The sequence below is a fragment of the Lycorma delicatula genome, chromosome 1, assembly GCF_047948215.1.
Source record: "Lycorma delicatula isolate Av1 chromosome 1, ASM4794821v1, whole genome shotgun sequence".
Lineage (NCBI taxonomy): Eukaryota > Metazoa > Arthropoda > Insecta > Hemiptera > Fulgoridae > Lycorma > Lycorma delicatula.
The window spans coordinates 13,707,635-13,727,666 of NC_134455.1; the positions used below are offsets into that span (position 1 = coordinate 13,707,635).

At 30.9% G+C, this 20,032-nt stretch overlaps 1 protein-coding gene across 2 annotated transcripts in view; it reads left to right on the plus strand.

The window, feature by feature from the left end:
- The first annotated feature begins 234 nt into the window (after window positions 1–234).
- Window positions 235–20,032, plus strand: part of Gbeta13F (guanine nucleotide-binding protein subunit beta-1) — a 173,829-nt gene continuing 154,031 nt past the window's right edge. For both annotated transcript variants that reach the window (XM_075371845.1, XM_075371766.1), the window contains exon 1: window positions 235–498. The gene's annotated coding sequence lies outside the window, so the exon portion shown is untranslated. The remainder of the gene's footprint in view (window positions 499–20,032) is intronic.

The window sequence follows — 20,032 nt, forward strand, 5'->3', positions numbered from 1 at the left end:
TGGATATTCAACCAATCTTTAAATAATATGTATTATGTATTTCCTAAAGAAAGGATTATTATACAACATAATTATACCATTAGATGACTATATTCATGAACAGAATTTTTAGAATTATGTATTTAAACAAATAATTTTAACGGTAGTTCATTCTTTAACTATGGCTGAATATTTGAATACCGCGCTATATTAATGACGTCATTGCTACGGGGTTTGCAAAGTTTAGTAGACGGAAGCCGCACCCTGCACAGATAGTGGACAGTGTCGATTAGTGAGCGTCATACTTGTTACTTCTGAGGACAATTTTTTTAGGAATAATGCTCGTATGAATCCCTAACGATAGTTGATTCTGAACGATTTTTAAATGTGAGTATTTTAATTCTAACCGGAACAGTGCGATAGCGGTATTAAAAGAGTGTGTGCTGTGGTTTGCACTTAACATTTTGCAACCGACGGATAGGAGCTGGCTGGATTAGGATTTGACGTGTTGGAAAGGAGGTAAGCTTAATTGTAATATCTGAAATATTAATCTACAGTATTTGATCATCTTTATTTTAACTGTGAATTATGTTACATGGTTTTGAGTGTGCATGACCTCGAGAAGTAATTTTGGAGCTATCCGGCGAGGACAAACCTAATGAAACCCACTTTTCTCAGAGCTTTAAAAATTCATCTGGTTCGTATACTGCATAATAAAATGCACTTACAGCCTACATTTTAAAATAATTCCGAACACAAAAACGAAAGTTTTAATAATATTCGATTCATTACCTTCCGATCGAATATGGGTTGTAGTTAGCCTCACTAGGCTTCTGAGCAGTAAAATTAATACTTAATATTTCATTGTTTTTAATGTGTGCAAGTAAAATATCACCGTTAATTAAATCACGGTTAATTAATATTGTCTGCATAGATTTAATATTTATACATACTTCAAAGAGAATGTTAGTTCTAAAAATTCATACATAGTATCTTTAGTACTAGGTTTATCTATTCCATTGGGCTGGCCTATTATAGAGTATTATGGCGACGTTGATTTCTGCAGCTGTATCATCTAGTTTGTATCTATGATAGTGTTACAATGTAACAGAATTTTGGAATGTGTTTTCTGTTAGTTGTGAATGCCCCCTGTTAGATTATGCTAGTCAACAAAATTATTAATTATCTTATTTACTAATATCAGTAATTTACTGTTATAGTAGTCATATTTGGCAGTACTGGGAAGCTCTGTAAATGCAAATTTCATGTGTGGACTTGTTGAATGTTATTGTAATAATGAAATTATTGAATATTATTGTAATAATGAAATTAAAGCAATATGAAATGTTCAACAAAATTGTTTAGATTTATGTGATTTTATGATATTTAAAGTATATTACCTTCAGATGTTCTAATGTACACATGAATCTAAATCATTTATTTATTACCCAAGTACTGTTTTTTGAAGCTTAGCTATTGATATAAAATTAAGAATAGATATTTACTATCTTCACAGTTAGCAGTTAGCAGTTAGGTGTATATTTTACTAGTTAAGTCATGTTATTTCTAAGTTGACTCGGCCAGATCAAATGTGAATAGAAGTAATTTACAAGTAATGTAGCTGTAACTGTGTGGACTGCTTGTGACCCCAGAAATAATTGTTTTCTATATTAAAGTGACATATAAACTATGTTATGTTGTAACTTGTTTTTTTCTATACTTCTAAAATTAAATGAAAAAAAATGTATTCAAACTTATCTATTTAATGTTCAAAAAATTAGTATTAAGAAAATGCTATTTCTCTACTATTTTGATTAATATTTGAAAATAAATTTTTCATATTTGGTTAAATAATTATTTTTTTTTTTTACTTATACAAGATGAAATTTACATGTAGGTTTGTGTTAGCATGCCATCATTTAGATTACACATGTTATTGAGCTGAGATCATCAACTAATAAAAATGGTTGGTGTTCCCAGTATTAATCCTGTAATGATGCTTATTCTATCCTATCCAGTGTATAAGTATTAGTTTTAATTTATTAGTTATTGAGATACAATTTTACCGTGATTGCTTCTGTATTTTTTACTAATGTACAATATTGAAGCCAAATGGCTTAGAATAGTGTTGACAAGTAAGTCTTGTCAACACGTAAGTAAGTCTTGTTTGCCTTTATTTTGTGTGTTATTTTTCAAATTAAATTTGATTTTATGTTTATTAACATCTTAAGATTTAAAATTACTAGTTTATATGTATTTTCCTTGCTGTGTCCTATGTGTTTGCACATTGATTTTACTAAATAATTCTCATTATTATTAATATAAGGACAGAGGTTAAATATGAGATGTTCTGATTTAATGAAGAATTTTCTATTATGAAGGATAAGAATAATTTTTAAAAGCTTTCAGTTAAGTCAGTGAGGATGTAGATGTAAATTAAAAATTAGAAGAAAAAAGTTACATAATTAAACAGAATCATTCAATTTTTACATGAAGTTTTGTGTACTATTAACTCTGAAAGGAAGTAGATGTAGATGTTAAAAAATAAAATAATAGATAATGATGAATAAACCTTAATTACTGTATAGCTTCATGAAATAACTAATTACTCTCATTGGAAATAAATACTGCATTTTCACCGAGGTGTTCTAAAAAAATAAAAGCAAATGGTGTTAAATATCTATAATCAATGGTAATTATAATCTGTTTGTAACGACAGACTTCATACTAAATTTAAATAAATTGTACTCTTTCATATATTTGAAGTTAGATAGTAAATTCCCAACATTATTTCATAATTACATTATAAAATGGTTTCCATTGAAGTGAACATAAAAGAACCATAGAGGAAGAATAATTTTTATATATTTGTATTTTGCTGAGGGATTTGACTGAAAATTTGGTATTAAGAAAGAATTAAGATTGTCCTTGCTGTCAGATATATTGTACTCATATGATTTGAGTTTGCTTGATTAACAGAAAGCTGTCTGCTGATTTTAAACACATTAACATAGTATTAATGATATAGCATTTAATTAACATAGTATAAAAAAATAATTCAGTATTGCATATTTTAGTATTTTCTTAACAAACCTAAGTAGGTTCTGTTATATTTCACCATTATGTTTTCTAATTGTAATGGTTTCAATCCATAACTACCAACATAAATTTCATTGGTTTACATATGTTTCATTTTGCAGGCTCATTTTTTGTCCCTTTTTTGTTATATTTCTTGTATTTATTTGGTAATACAGGTCAATTCCCTTTTAGAAAGTTTTTAATTTCTCTACATCCTTCTGTGAGTATTCTTACCTTCTTTATGCGTAATCAATACTGCAAGAATTAGTACAGTTTTTAGTTTGTGACTAGATTTCATTATAGTTTCTAATCAGTTATTCTTGCATCAAAGATTTTGTGAATGTTGCTTTTTGTATAATATTTTGCCAAAGTAATATTTAAATATAGATTTGGAGCACAACTAATGTCCTTGGCCAATAAATCTGGTATTTTTTTTCTGAAAATGAAAGATTTTTATGAAACTGAATAGTTTTGTATATTGTTTCTTTTTGTGTTAATTGTTAACCAATAAAAATTCTTTTTTTCTTGTCTTAAATTTCACTTCCTACAGTTGGATTTAATTTATTTTTTAAATGTTTATGTTAATAGACTACCAATTTTTTTTGTACACTCATTATTAAATTTCTTTGGTTTACATATGCTTCATTCTGCAGGCTCATTTTTTTGTTCCCTTTTTTGTTATATTGTTCCTTAATCTGCCATAAGTTCTGAATATATTTCCTGTAATCAAAGACACAGTTGTGTCTAAGTGTTTGAACTTTCATTTATGATTTTAAGTAATTGTTGGGTTTTCAGAAGTTTAGAAAGATACACTATTATTAAAATTAAAAATTATACCTATTACCTTGTGTGATATTTATGAGCATGAAAGTGTTTGCAAGTAAATAAATAAAACCTGCAGCCTATTTGAACCAGAATTAACTATTCTTGCTTTTTTTAATTAATCCATCGTAAATTTATTAAATATTATTAAAACTTTTTATTGTGACAGTTAAAAGTAAAAAGTAGGTGGATTATTTGGTAGTATACTTTTTCTTACGATTTCAGTTTTAATTTTTTTATATTTGAATTGTCTGGTTACTACTACATTACTTGATCCTATGTTTGCTTCTATATTTGCAGCGTAAATCTAAAGTTCCCTGAGAGATAGAAGCGTCATTTATTTTAATTTAATTCTCTTCATTATTTATTTGAAAAAAATGGTAGCATAAATGACATTTTGTAGATTTTTTAGCAGCCAATCCTTTTGCAATTGTGATAATAACTTTAATACGTCTAAAATGATATGGGTGCTATATCTTAGGGGGAATAAAAATCAAACCAATATAAAACATTTTTCATATCATAACATAATACTTAAATGTTCATGAAAAATCACTGCCATTTTTAATAAATTACGAATCTGTTAAAACAACTATCCTCCTACCAATTAATTTAAAATAAAAATTATAAAAATAATCCTTTTATACTGAATCATAATTTTTTGCGTATTTGTTTCTTGAAACACTGATAAAAAATTCCTGAATTTTGTGCAGTAGTTTCCATTGATCCATTCAGGCAGTCGTGTTAGTTCCTTTATACCATTTTTTTATGATGTATGTAATCTATATATCTGAATATAGTTTTTTGAAAGTGCTGAAGCAGTTTTATTAATTTTTAATGGTGATTTGCTGTACTTTTAAAGGCATTGTTGATAAATATATTACAGCAACCTTTAGCACTGCACACGTGAGCGCGCGCTCACACACACAAATATATATATATATAAATATATATATATATATATATATATATATATATATATGTATGTACAAGTAAAGTGCAATGTATATTGCACTTTAGAATTATATTACAGCATCATATCATGTTGAAAAAGAAACCTGATTGATTAATAATTCATAATATAATGTACAGTGGTGGCTCGTAGCTAAAATTAGTGGGGGTGCTGCTCCAGAGAATCTGTTTCTGAACCTTTCAAGGCCATGGTTAAAGTTTTCTGCAAATAAAAGAACAGAAAAAAAAAGAATCAAAGCAGTAAGCAGGATAATCAAGGAACAGGAAGCATGATAATAATCTAATTTAACACTTTATCACATTCAAGAATATGGTACATGGTTTTTAAGCATATTATGCTTAAAAGCTGCACTTGGTTTAACCAAATAAATAATAAAATGTCAATACAGATAATATATTTTAGTATTATTAGATTATAAAATGATTAAAATACTAGTCCAAAATACTGGTGCTTAATTTAAATTTCTATGTACACAGAAACAAATACATAATTGGTTTTTACTAATTACTTTCTCTTTTGCCCTTCCAGTATGGTTTTGAACAGATTTGGCAATCAAAGAGCCCTTGCTTTCTGCCATCTTTTGATCGCTACTGAAAAAAACAACTAAACCACTTTTATATTCCTATCACTGACTAAAATAGAAAAGGGAATGAACAAGGAACGTTCCATACACACGCGGAGTAAAAAAAAAACTACCTTCCACCAGCATGCCAGGTCGGCACTGCGGGAGCGACAGTGGTGCTGTTTTTCCCTTGCAGCTTTCTATGTGCTCATGCGCAAAACAGCCAAATAACATGCTGCTGGAATTGTGAAGCAGACAGTTCTATACCAAGATTTTTGTATCTTTCATAAACTAAGAAGTGGCTACTGTCATTTAAGGATTATATATTGTACAAGTATAAAGAAAGGGAAAAAAAGACTCATATTAAATATTAGGTGGAAATAGGCTGTGCTGCTGTTCTACAATGTCTATACGCGAGCTGCCACTGATAACATAGTAAGTGAATTGAAAACTTCTGTTCATGGAAGTGAATTTTATTTAATAAAAGTGTCACACTATCTGTATTGAGTGTTTTTGGATTAAATTGAGTCATTCCATTCATAACTGAAAAAAAAAAATTATGAGTTATTCTGTTTAGCAAAGAAAATTACTTTAACAATTTGAAAAAATCTGTTGTAAAAATCTGACAATGATATTAATAAAATTTTCATGTACTGGCTTTACGATTTAGGGGGTCTTCTTTTGAGATACAAAACTTAAGTTTTTTTTATATTTTTTAAGATATTGATTAATAGAATCACCAAAACTTACAAAAATTCACAAATCATTTGACAACATGAGGAATTCTATCCCTAGGTATCTTAAAACATTACAAATGACATATCCTGTGCAGTTTGAAAAACTTTTTTTAAAACTACACATTTTCTCTTGTTTACCCTGCCAATGAAAAATAACATAATAAAATCTGTATAAAAATAACTGACTTTATATGCCGAAATACTGTTACATCTCAACATATCAAGCCCGCTGAAGAACAGATGTCTTGTTACTGTTCACCGTAGGGACTAGGTTACATTGAACATCCTGGTCAATGGAAGTAACTGATGTATGTGCTCCTGTATTGATGATGCTTAGCGTGTTTCAGACCCATAAGAAAGGCTGAGAACAACAGTGTAAAAAAAAAAAAAACAAATTAATATAACTCTTTCTGTTGCAGATATGCTAATTAAACATGAAGTGTTAACTGTTAAGATTAGTCTTTAATAAAAAAAATGACCTATAAGTGAACTAACATTCTACAGTATAGAGGTTATTTGTCTTTGGTATTTTATTCGTGTTTTTTTTTTTAACATTAAATTTCTTCTTGTTAGAGTTAATTGAAACAAAGCTTGTTTTAATGCAGTAGAGGTATTATGATAGTATATTTATTAGTTTAGAACAATTGTATCGTCAAGAAATGAAGATACCCACTAAGAAGGACGGCTCCAGGTGACTACCGAAAGCATGCAAACATAACAGGTAGTGGCAGAATAATATTATAGAAACAGTGCAAGGACTGTTACTGAAAGTGTGTTTCCTGTATATTATATATATTTTCAGTCTTAGTAGATTGTCAAAAAGTTTGTTTTGTATTAAAACAGAAAACATATTTATCTATTTCTTGATATATTTCATGCATTAAAAGGATTCTCATACTTTTCTCTAGAGTCTGAATTGTTTATCCTAATGTACCCAGAAATAATCCAGGATAAATTCTGCATTTTGCTAATACTGCTAAGCAGTAAAGCAGTGCACTTTCAGTACTCTACAACATTTTAAATTGAAATATTACAAGAATTTTTCTACTTGAACATCTGCAATCTTGCTATGGGTGGAAAAGTTGTCAGATTTAAATTACAAATCGCTCGTGAAAAATAAGTTTATCTTTTTATTACTACATTCTATCAGCAACATATTCTTGGAAATTATTTATGACCAAAAAATTTGTTGTACTATTTACAGATACTAGCCCTGATGATACTGAGCATAAGATTTGGCAGTAAATATCACTTTTGTTAGGTTATATTATGACTATTAGTATGTTAAGATTACATAATAAAAACAGTTGTCTGCAACTTGTTATGAGATAACAATCAATCTTAAAAGTGATATATTCATTCCCAGGAGTAACAGCATCCCATACCAGAACTACTGATGAACATGAGGAGTGAAATGACTTTTTGTATTATCTACTGACTGAGATAATTTTTTATATCAGTATGTCAAATACTAAAATAAATGTAAGTAATAATTGTATGTGCATTAAGTATGCAAACATGTAATATACAAAATGTAAGCAATTTTCAGATCTACAGTTGATTACCTTCATTCTATTTAATAAAGAGCTGGAGCAAGCAACTTCGACTGTAATCACATGTACATTTGTTATGGCCATATACTTGATATTTAAAAAGTATTTTGCTTATAAGGAACTATTTTAGAAAATTGGCTAGAGCATTCTTATAAATCATTTCAATTTTAGCTTGTTAACTTCGTATTTTGTCATGGAAAAATGTTTTATTTGTATAAAAAGCTCATTCACTTTGACTACCTTAAAACAAAAAAACCCAAAAAATTGTTTCCTGAAATTATCTCATTTGTTAATTTTATTTTCTATTTAGTCAGCTGTTTTAAAATAGATTTAATAATTTATTTTAATTTTACAAATTATTTTTTTGAAAACAAAATCTGTTGATTGCTGTTAAAGGGATTGTTTTATTACTTAAAAATAAAAAAAAATTATTGATGAATTAATTCACCTCTATAACTTTGAGAAGCTAATATGTGGGAATATGTAAATAGAATTTTTATACCATATGAAAAATGCTATGCCCAACTTGTGATTTGTACTTGGAATCCCTGAGACATTACCACTCCATTATGGAAATCAATGTTTTATATTTTTATGCCATGGAGATTTACTAGCTTTTATTCATTCAGGATAATTAAAAAGAGATTAGTTAACATTTTAATGTTTTAACACATTATTTACATGAATAATTATAACCCTTCTAGTTAACATTATTACTTCATTATAACATAATCATAAGTTATTGTTTTTCGTGTCATAAATGCAGTGAAATGTGAGTTATTTGTTTTGGATGCATGTAAGGTGCAAAATTCTATTGCTTCTTACTGTATTAGTGGTGCTTCAAGAGACAGATGATCGGTTCTACTCCCAGTATTGTTTAATATAATTATATGCTTGTTGAGTTCAGATTTCTTAAAAATCTAATATTTGGATACAATTGCTATTTACATCACTTCGCAAGTAAATGTGCATTGCATTTGAATATTGAAATTATATAGAATAGGCAGTGTTGTAGGTAATATTAGAGTTGACAGAAATTGATTAGATATTGTTGTGTTTGTGGCACGATCAGGATATAGAGATTAACAGTTTAACATTTTTTATATAATTACATTTTATTAATTTAATAATGTAAAACATAAATAAAATTAGACAAATCAGTAATAAAAATATAATAATGGACTATAATAATAATAATAACAATCACAACCACAACAATAATAATAAATGTCAGTAATAATAATAAACAATGATTACATACAAAATATAATTTCAAGTAAGGTCAGAATTTATTTACAGGTAGTTAAATGTTAAAAACCAGAATTCAGTTCCATTGACAAAAGTCATTATCGTGACTGCTAATATTTACACCTGTGGTATTATATTATTATGAAGGTAAGATTACCTAAAGTTCTTTCACTGTAAATACCTTTCCTTTTTAACAAATAAAACTACCCTGGGAATTTACGAATGAGTTTGGTTTAGTACTTAACTCCTTTCACTAATTGTCTATTGTAACTGACCAAACAACTTCCTGCATTCCCCATTGGCCTCAATGGAATTACTTTGACAGCTAATGCCATCTTACAATTGTGTAGAACACATGCTAATACTTCATACACTACTCGCTGAAACTCCTCACAGAATATTCTCGCTTAAACTCTTTGCGAAATACTGGTCTTAACTCGTCTTTCCTAGAGTATTTATACTCTATGTTCTTGACCTGCAGAACCAGATCTAAGTTGAAGCGACAATGGTCATCCGAGTCCTTACATTTTTCCATGGATTCCTACTACTCTGGTCTGATAATTCTTATTGATCATAATTTGTTCAGCTGTTTCAGCTGCAGTATTACAAGAACAATTGTATAACGAACCTGTTAGCCTTACATAAAGGATTCCTTTAAGTCCCCTTCTGGATTTTTCCATTATTACTCTATATTACTTTCTTATTAACTGACAGGAATCCGTTACTCAGGTCTGTTATACTGGTGTTACAGTATGTTTAGAATTCATAAGTTCACAAACTTTCTATAAAATACACAATCCCAGGATCCTCCTGTCCGTCAGTCCCAGTACGGAACCTTTCCAGATCCACTAAAATTTCTTCAGCTGTTTCAATACACGAGGATTCTCCTGTGATTCCTGGAAATACTTCATGATTTTGTTGGACTCCGGATACTGTTTGAAAGATTTCCTAGAAGTCTTTATATAATGGCTGTCTCTTGAGATCGCATTTTCCCTCCCATGTCTTTTATACATTTTTTACAGTAATCACTTTTTTTTTCATTTCCTATAATATTTATTAAAACAATACCTTTTAATTGTTTTTAAATTCACTTTCTGTAAATGCTCAGATTTCTCAAAACAAGTTAGCTTCTTTTTTCACCCTGAGCCCTACATATTTGTTGTGTCTCATCAATTGGGTTCATAGACTTTAAAAGCTTTGTTGTTTTTCCTTTTCTTCCATAAATTCTTTCATTTATTCTTGCCTGTCACTTAGCAACATTTCTTACAATCACATTGATATATCCACAAATGTCACCAGAAGTACCAAATAACACACCCATAAAAGATTCTGCTACTCTTTCTTACTTTCTCATTTCCCATTCTTTCTCAATTCAGTTTGCACACTTCTTCTAAACTCCTTTGGAATTTTCTCATCCTTCAATTTGAAAATATTTGCTGTTCATTAATCTTTTTGCTAATCTTTGTACTGCCCACACAGGTTTACTTCATTTGCCAGATACATAGTTAGGAAATAAATAATGAAAAAATTTGTGCACATTATACAGTTAACATCTCTCCCAAGTCCTGCTAATATTTATATTGTATTAATAAAATTATTTATAAATCTTTGATCTAAAGATTGTACCTTTCTTAGTATGTTAATGGAGAATATCTTTATGAGAAAACTTATACTGCGGATTCCAGATAATCTGACCACTTTGGGACAAGAACCATATGACCCTACTTCTAATTAAGAAGGACTACTTCTAATTAGTGATGTTAACGAAAAATGAGAAAATATACAAATACAGTACAGTACATACTAATTGTTAAATATGATTTATTTTAATACCTTATTCAGAATTTTATTTTTAATTAAGTATTAAAGGTAGATAAACAACATTATTAAATTTTCTTTGTAGTCTACATCATTAATAAAAAACAAAGCTTAATAAACAAAATGGAGGTTAAAGTCAAAATAATGAGTGCTTTTTATGACCATAAAAATACAAAAATACAAAATACAGTAAAATACAAAAAATGTATACTTAAATGTTTGTTACTTAGTTAGTTGAACTTTTTGAAAAAAAAATTTTCTCCTCTTTTTCATTTCCTTTTTATTACATAGTGTTCCACAAACTTGGTACAAACTCATAGTTCTGCTAGTAGGCTCCCGTCACTGCCACCTTGTATAAAATACTGCTGATGTCCATCAATGAATTTTTTTGAATCTTATGTAGATGTGCATTTGACTTCAGGTTTGACTATGCATTTTTCCAGTTTTTGACTAAAATTTTTGATTATTTTGTCAGTTTCATTCTCATTGTAGCATTTTATGTTCCTGTCAGTCTTGGAGAAGCCGAAACGTGGTTGAATTAAACAAGTATTTGGTGACGAAAACTCAATTTGAATGTTTTGTAAATCTACATTATGATGCGCAGTATAGTTATCAATAAGCATGAGAACCTTTCTTGATTTTTATTGTAGTTTGTTGTCCCATCTACTCAGCCAATGGAAAATTAGACTGGTCATCAATGCTAGTTTGTTAAAATAACAGTTCATGAAACATTCACAATTTGAAAAAATTACTTGCTGTGCAGACCAATATGTACAAAATCTTTCTCTGATTGGTTAAGGAGAAGTTATACGTCCTTACAATGTTTAGCAGTAGTTAAATGACTTGCACGACTAGTAAAAATGTGTTACTGTATGAGTAAAATAAAGAAACATACAAGCTAGTTGGTCTTTCGTGTTTTTTTTTAGACAAATGGCATTTTGGGCTGTTAAAGTGGCATAAATTTAGTGGATTACACCAATCTGTTTCTGTTCTTACGAAACTGCCCCATTTAAATAGCTGTGCCGAATAATGTCATCAGTGGTCCTATTAACTGGAATTCACTGTATAATACTTTTTCCATACTAGCCATGTTAAAATTCAATAAAAGGTTACTGTAATTTGTCCTGATTTATCGGATGGTTTTCAATTACGGTCACCTATAACAACTTTTCTTCTACTTCTGTCTGCAACAGATGAGATAATTCTCATAAGCGAGAGAAATCTCACTTATAATTGTGTTCATTTGGTCAGTGTTTCATAATTAGTATTCTCTGCTTTTCCCTCTACACACTAGTTTCCGTCTAAACTTCAATTAGCTGTTAAGTTAAGACTTCCAACCGACTAAACTTCTTTCAATTTTGTTGTTGACTAAAGGCTCTCGACTTTTTCTCAAGTTACTGAAATGAACTCAGCAATATCCATCTACTTTTCTGCTTTAGTCAGTGCTGCTATGTGAATATTCATTTTTTACAGATCTTTGACTGGTTCTATTTATTTTCCTGTCGGTTTTCTAATAATCCAGTTCAACTTTTATATTCCGCAATGTTAAATGTCCGCCTGTTAAATGTCTTAAAATCCTGTCTTGATGTGTTTTGTTTTTCTTTGCACTTGGTTTTCTTAATTCAGGGTTTACTGGGGATTAGCCTCTGTAGTGTTCTAGTTAACTGTTGGGTTAACTATTGGCATGTTAACCTATTATGTTGAGTTGACTTTTATTTCATGCTTATTAACTTTCATTGCTGGATCACTATTCCCTCAGATTCATCAGATGACCACATGTTATTAGGTAATGCAAATACTGTGAGCGGCATATCAGATACGGCAGATATCCCCTCAAGCATTTATTGGCTTATTGTTTCAATTTATGCTGAGGTTGGATACAAAACATTTTTCTGCTGTATTGCTCAGATTCACAAAGGATTTCATGTAGGTTAATTATTTAATTTAGAAAAGAAATGGAAAGGATTCTCTCTCAAAATTCCTTTACTGCTGATTCTAATACTTTTGCATCCACGCTTCACACCTCTATTTTGTCATATGCAGAATGTGCCTCAGGTAAGCCCTTGTGCTGAAGTTGGCTTTTAATAGATTATGAGTCTAACAAATCATCCTTGCAAAAGATGAAGCGATCATTGTAGAGAAAATATGTTAGCGCTCTTTTAAAATCTGTTTAACTGATGAAACTGTTCTGTTAACTTAGAAAAATTAGTATTTTAAATTTTTAACTTTTGAAAATAAATGCACCTGTAATTATCAGATATACTTTTATATGGAAATAAAACTTATCTTGCATTATAGTGTACAAAGTATTCAATTCCAGTACGTTGTAAATAAGTGTACATTTGTTAAAGAAACGTTATTAAGTATTCTTTCTTTGCCTATGTTCAAGTTTTATTTAATCTTACCATTGATTTATCTCGGGCCGTTGTGTTATAACGTTCGTAATTCAAGGTTAGTAAAACAGCCAGTGTTAACAGATGTATTTTGTTTTGTACCTAGCTGTACTAGTTTATACTTGTAAATAGTTACGGTAGAAGTTTATGTATTTCACCTTTATTTTTGTGGGTAAAAATGTATATCTGTGCCAGGAATCAAAACTAGGAACTTGGGTTTAGTAATCAGTCATGGTGTGACTTTGCCAGTAAGGCAGTCATTCTTGATAGTTTTCTTGAATTAAGATTAGAGGATGTTTTATTACATAAACTAATTTATCTCAAACGAAAGTAAAGAAAGCTGAAGACTTGGGACGTGATGTGTGGATTAAAGAATATTATTGTTCTTACCTAGATAGGTACTATTAAATTCAGTTTGAGCATGTTAATTGAGTGTTCAGGATCTGTTAATATTGTTAATTCTTTCTTTATTTGGTATTTTCATTTTATATATATTGACTTCTACAATAAGGACTTGTGCAGTTCCTCTGAGAGTCTTCCCTTCCTTATACAGGGTATCCCACATAAAACGCAACTCAACCTTATATTGGTAGGTATTGAAATAATAAAAAGGCATTTGTAAATGTAAATGTAATTTTTACTATTACCATCCTTTACTTTACATTTAGAGTAAATGTTGGAAGTGGCCGCCATGTTCTTGAATACAAACTTCAATTCTTTTTACAGCGTTTCTTGCAACTTTTTTCAAAGTTTGTGGCTGGATATTTAATACAGCTTGTTCAATATTGACTTTCAATCGTTCAAGTGTTCGTAGTTTGTTGCTGTAGGCTTTTTCTTTGAGGTAACCCCGTAGAAAAAAATCCGACGCAGTCAAATCTGGAGATCTTGGTGGCCAGAAGCCTCGACCGATAACACGATTACCAAAGAATTCCTCGACGAAATCAGAAGTTGAACCTGCGTAGTGCGATGTCGCACCGTCATGTTGTAACCAGCAGTGTCTGTATTCCTCTTCCAAGAGTGCGATGAACTGAAATAAAATACCCTGATATCGTTCTGCATTAATGGTGTACTCGAAAAAAATAGGACCGATTATTTTCTTCCGCGATATCGCGCACCACACGCCCAACTTCTGTGGGTGTAACTGTTTTTCGTGATAAACGTGGGGATTTTCAGCACTCCAAATTCTACTGTTTTGGCTGTTTACGTAGCCGTCCAAATGAAACCGTGCTTCGTCTGTGAAAAATAACGAATCCATAACATTAATTCCCTCACGCAGAAATCGACGGAACCGTTAACAATATTGTAGCCGTTTTTCTTTGTCGGACTCAAGAAGTCGATGAACCGTTTGAATGCGATAAGGTCGTAATTGTAATTGTTTGGTCGCCCGTTGAACAGTTGATTTAGACAAATTAATTTCAGCAGACAAATGTCTGATCGATTTATTAGGCGAGGCGAGTAATCGGTCTTTGATTTCAGTGACTGTATCTGTATTCAACACTGACGCAGATCTTTTGTGTTCCTTGTTATTAACAGAACCAGTCTCTCTAAATTTTGCGACTAACCTTAATACTGATGTTTTGTTAGGAGCTGGTTTATCTGGGTACTTATGGCGAAACAAATCTTGCACTGCAACCGCTGATTTCGTACTGAAGTACGACTCGACAATGAAAACACGTTTCTTGCGAAAACACCATCTTGTGTCTAGCAATACACTGAACGTTATGATTGTATTGTTGTTACTATCGGTAGTGTTCTACTGCGTCGCCGCGATGTTCAGATGTTGGACGAGTCCATTTCAGTTACGAGTAAGGGAGTAAGCTTGACTTTTGAAATTTCATGGATGAGTGATTGATGGATTGCGTTTTATATGGGACACCCTGTATATGTTTCTCTTCCGTAATACATTTTGTTTAAATTGGGTCGATTACTTCTGTAGCCCTGATTAATAGTTAGAGTGTCTTTTAATTAAGTGAGCTTAAAGAGAACTGTTTGCTATGGTGATGTTGCACTGAAGGTCCAGCTAATGGCTAATATTCCTAGCTGATACTAGACATCCTTGTTTTGTAATCTAAATTTAATTGTTTGATTTATTTTAAAGCGATATAGTTTTTTGTATTATATCTTTTTTTATATTATCTTTATCCAGAAGGATTTTTCATGTCAGGTTTGCTGTCTTTCCGGAATTATATACTCGATTACGATTTGTGAAATCAATGTTTTTTTATAATATTTTCTTTTTAGTATGCGATAATGTCGCTCCACCTTTCATTTCATTTGTCCAGTTCATTCTTTCCTACACTTAAATTTTCCCTTTCTATCTCTGCTACAGGATTGTCACTAATATTCCCAAATATAATTTTACGAGATCTGTAAATAAAGTAATGAGACTTTTTTTTTGGCAGCAGAGTGGCAACACTGTAAATTTATTGGTGAAAATATGTTTATATGAACAGCTGATTTATATTAGGTATTATTTTTAGTCAATTGTTGCCACGTGAGACGTAAACAAACCTTTCGTGAAACGAGTTTTTGTTGTGCGTTACAAAAATGAGTGTTACTAATTATGAGCGACGTTCAATCAAGTTTGTGTTAAAACTTTGTGAGAATGCTACTGAAAATTTTTCAGAATTGAAAAAGGCGTATGAAGATTACGCTCTGTCACGAGCCCAAGTTTTTAGGAGGTTTAAAGCATTTTCAGATGGCCAGGAATCAGTTGGGCAAGATCCACGTTCTGGAAGACCGTTAACGTCAAAAAGTGACGACATTGTTGAGCGAATCAGAGACTTGATACGGTACGACTGGCGATTAACTGTCGGATTGATTGCAGAACAATTGAATCTGAACCGTACCACAGTCAGTCAAGTTTTGACAAACGAATTGGTCCCAAAAAATTTCACTGTTGAACACAATAACATCAGGTTGGAAGTGTGCCGCAATACTCTAGGACGAATTGAAACCGATCGTGATTTTGTTAAAAAATATTATTAGTGATAAACCTTGGATATTAGAGTACGATCCAGAAACTGAACGCCAGAGCAAGGAGTGGCACACTTCAAAACTCACCACGTCCCAAAAAAGCAAAAATGAGTAAATCAGAAATCAAAACCGTACTAATTTCTTTCTTCGGTAGTAATGTCATTGTCCATAAGGAGTTTTTACCTACAGGACAAGACTGTAAATCCATATGTTTACCGAGAAGTTCTTGAAAGGCTGCGGAAAAGAGTTGTCCGTGTGATTGCTATGAGGTGTGGGAAAACCGTTAGAAGCGTTGCGTGGCTTCCCAAGGGAGCTATTTCGAAGGTGGTACGAGTCCATGTATAATTGGATTGTAAATAAAAAGTTTTTCTAAACCTCATTACTTACAATTTACAGACTTCGTACAGTCATTATTTTTTCCTCCATGATATCTTCTCATATCTCTTCAATTATATTATTTTTTCTTTAAATTATTATATTATTATTTTTTTATGTACTTATTAAATCATATATATATATGAAATCATCATAATATATATATTTATATACTTTTTCTTTTTTAAGAAAAAGCGTAAGGGAAAAGGGAATGATTAAGGCATTCCCTTCTGATTAGGGCGATTCACCCATCTTGGCCAATACCAGTTTATTTTTGTGGTAGTCATTCTAATACACATTGTGTTACTTATAGATTTTTCGCTTTTTAGTATCGTGGCTATTTAAGAATATGAATATGTATTCCAGTCCGTATGAGGACTATATTCCAATATTTATTTGTGGTAAATGAAAAACAGTAAAAATAGAGAAAGAGTCTTTGCTGTATACATCAAGTTATATATATATATATATATATATATATATATATAAAACTTCATGCCATCTCAATCATACAATATTATCACTCTTATTCAGACTTACTAAGCATTATAACAACAGCGTTTCGAGCTTTTTGTTGAAAAGAATTGACCAAAAGGAGTTGACACATACACGATTTAATTATAATACTTTACTACACTATAATTTTTGGGGATTGGAATCGTGTTTTAAAACGGTCACGTTCCACTTATAAATCTCATTAATTATCTCTTATAATCGCTCTTCATCGAATCAATTTTCTTGGCAGCTCATTTATTACTACAGTTTTTCCATTCCACGTTTCTTCTGAAAATTCTGATTTCAGTATTTTTGCTCTTGCTTAATCCATTTTAAACTGAAATTATCTTTTAAGATAATTTGCGTTCATACATAAATAACTGTAGGAATGTAGATACATGGAGGAACTGGTATAGTTCCTCCCTTCTGTCTTTTAAGTATCTGTTCCTCTTTTTTATGCTTTGCCATAGTGTCTGTTTCTTCTCTTCCTCCACCTGCTTTTACTACTTTTACTATTCAATAAATTAGTTGGTTTCATCCTTTTTTTTTTCTAAATTTTTATCGACTAAGTGTTGTCTACAAGCCTTAATTTGCTTTGGTTTTGTGTTTCTTAGGCGATTTATTATCCTATTTTCTGTAGAACCTTTTTATTGTATTTTTTTTATTCATCTGGCAATCCACAGCTTTGTTGGTTTTCTTTTTGTATTAATCAAGCAAATTTTTTACTCCGCTGATTTTTAAAAATATTTCTCTTAGATTTGTATTTACATTTTCCAGATCCTGTTTACTTATTTCTCCTTCTTCTATTTTATTTTAATAAACATTTTACATGCTTATTATATTAAGCACTACATTTATTTCTCCTATTACAAATTATATATGTTAATGTCGAGTTTATTATTGCTATTAAATGTCAAGTTCTTCTAATTCAAGTATCTTTTTTATCGGGTTTCTGTCGTTTTCCGGAATTATTTGAGTGTTACGGATTTTGAAATCTTTTTTTTTTTTATTAAATTACTTTTCTTTTTAGTGTGCGATAACCTTGCTTCCCTTTCCTTTCATTTGTCCAGTTTATATTTTCCCATACAGAAAAATTTTTCCTTTCTGACTTTGCCACAGGATTTTCAATAATATTGTCATCTTACAGTCATTTCCTTTTTTCCATAATTTTATCTTATCTGTTCATACATTATTTCAGTTACAATCATCGTAGTGAGTGGATGACATGTTCATTTGAATTTAAATTCAAATCCTTGGTTCATTGCTATCTTGATAGCAATTATTTTTTCATTACAAAAAAAATCGTGTCTGAAACATTTTGCCGCTTCTTCGTTTAGAATTATTACTTCATTTCTTATTTTCTAAATTTTGTATACTAATATCATTGCTGTTTAACTCGCTTTTTCTTAACCGTCTCACGCATTTAATTCAGCTACCGGGTCATGCATTCCGTTTATTTTCATCTAAATTTTCTATCGTGCCTGCTGGCTGAAGTGTCCGTGTTATATTTCGTGTCCGTGTATTTTTCCCGATCGATTTTTGGCTCTTTGCCAGCCGCTTATTGCACAACTTTCCTCCTTAAATCAGAAGAAAACGATTTTACCTTTGAGAATTTTAATAGAGGACTGTACACAGGGATAAAAATTGAGAATCATTGATGGTGGTTTTCTTTACTTTCCGCCTAAACATCAGCCCTTACATAAGAACTCCAGGTACTTCTGCTAAGTACCTGGATCTTAACTTAACCGGCATGGCTTGGGCCTACCGGTCACAAACCGGCTCTGATGTAGCTTTCGAACCGATAACAAGATCCTGTTTTTTTAAGCGAGTATCATTTCTAAATCTTCTAAAAATTATCTGGAGAAAATTTCTACACTTTTTCCAGTATTCCTTTCATAATTACGGGAAGAGACTACACGTCTTCGTAACTTTATTTTTTTTAAAATAACGGTAACAACGGTTCCTTAACGATACGTTCCTCAAGATTGGAGTTACCAATTTGCATTTTTAAACTGCTGCCTCTTTATTCTCTTGCTGTAGAGTGCTGAAACTTTGTTGATGGCTTGTATTACAAAATGGACGTGATTTCCTTGAAGGGCAAATCCTTAGGTTTTTATCGCATCGAATTACGATAAAGCTGTGCATTGGTTCAAAGATGATCTGTTTAAAAAATGGGTAAAAAATTGTTTATTTTCCTTTATTATAAAATTCCGAAGTAACCTTAATTATTATTGAATAATGCGAGTTATTCTTATAATTAATTATAGGAAGTAACAATCTTTAGAAGATAACTGTGTAAATTTGTTATGAATTCGCACCCTGTCTTTCTATTGCATTTTGTAATTTAGCACTAAAGAATTACAGAGTTTTACCTAGCGGTACGAATAGTCAACTTGTTCTATAATCGGCTGAAATCCTAGTTTATCGCGTAATGGATTTTGCGTTTTACCAGGATGGGAACATTGGTCAGTGTACTGGAAAATGTATGCTAAAAGATTTTGATAATTTTTTAGGATTGCAGTTTTTGCTTTTTTATTTTTTTTTGAAGGGAGGGATCCATTTCGGGGAAAAATTCCAAACAATAGCCTTCCCTGTATGTGGCAAGTTTCCATGAATATCTCCACCGAAGATATAACTTATTTTTTTTTTTGTCTTCAGTCATTTGACTGGTTTGATGCAGCTCTCCAAGATTCCCTATCTAGTGCTAGTCGTTTCATTTCAGTATACCCTCTACATCCTACATCCCCAACAATTTGTTTTACATACTCCAAACGTGGCCTGCCTACACAATTTTTCCCTTCTACCTGTCCTTCCAATATTAAAGCGACTATTCCAGGATGCCTTAGTATGTGGCCTATAAGCCTGTCCCTTCTTTTAACTATATTTTTCCAAATGCCTCTTTCTTCATCTATTTGCCGCAATACCTCTTCATTTGTCACTTTATCCACCCATCTGATTTTTAACATTCTCCTATAGCACCACATTTCAAAACCTTCTAATCTTTTCTTCTCAGATACTCCGAT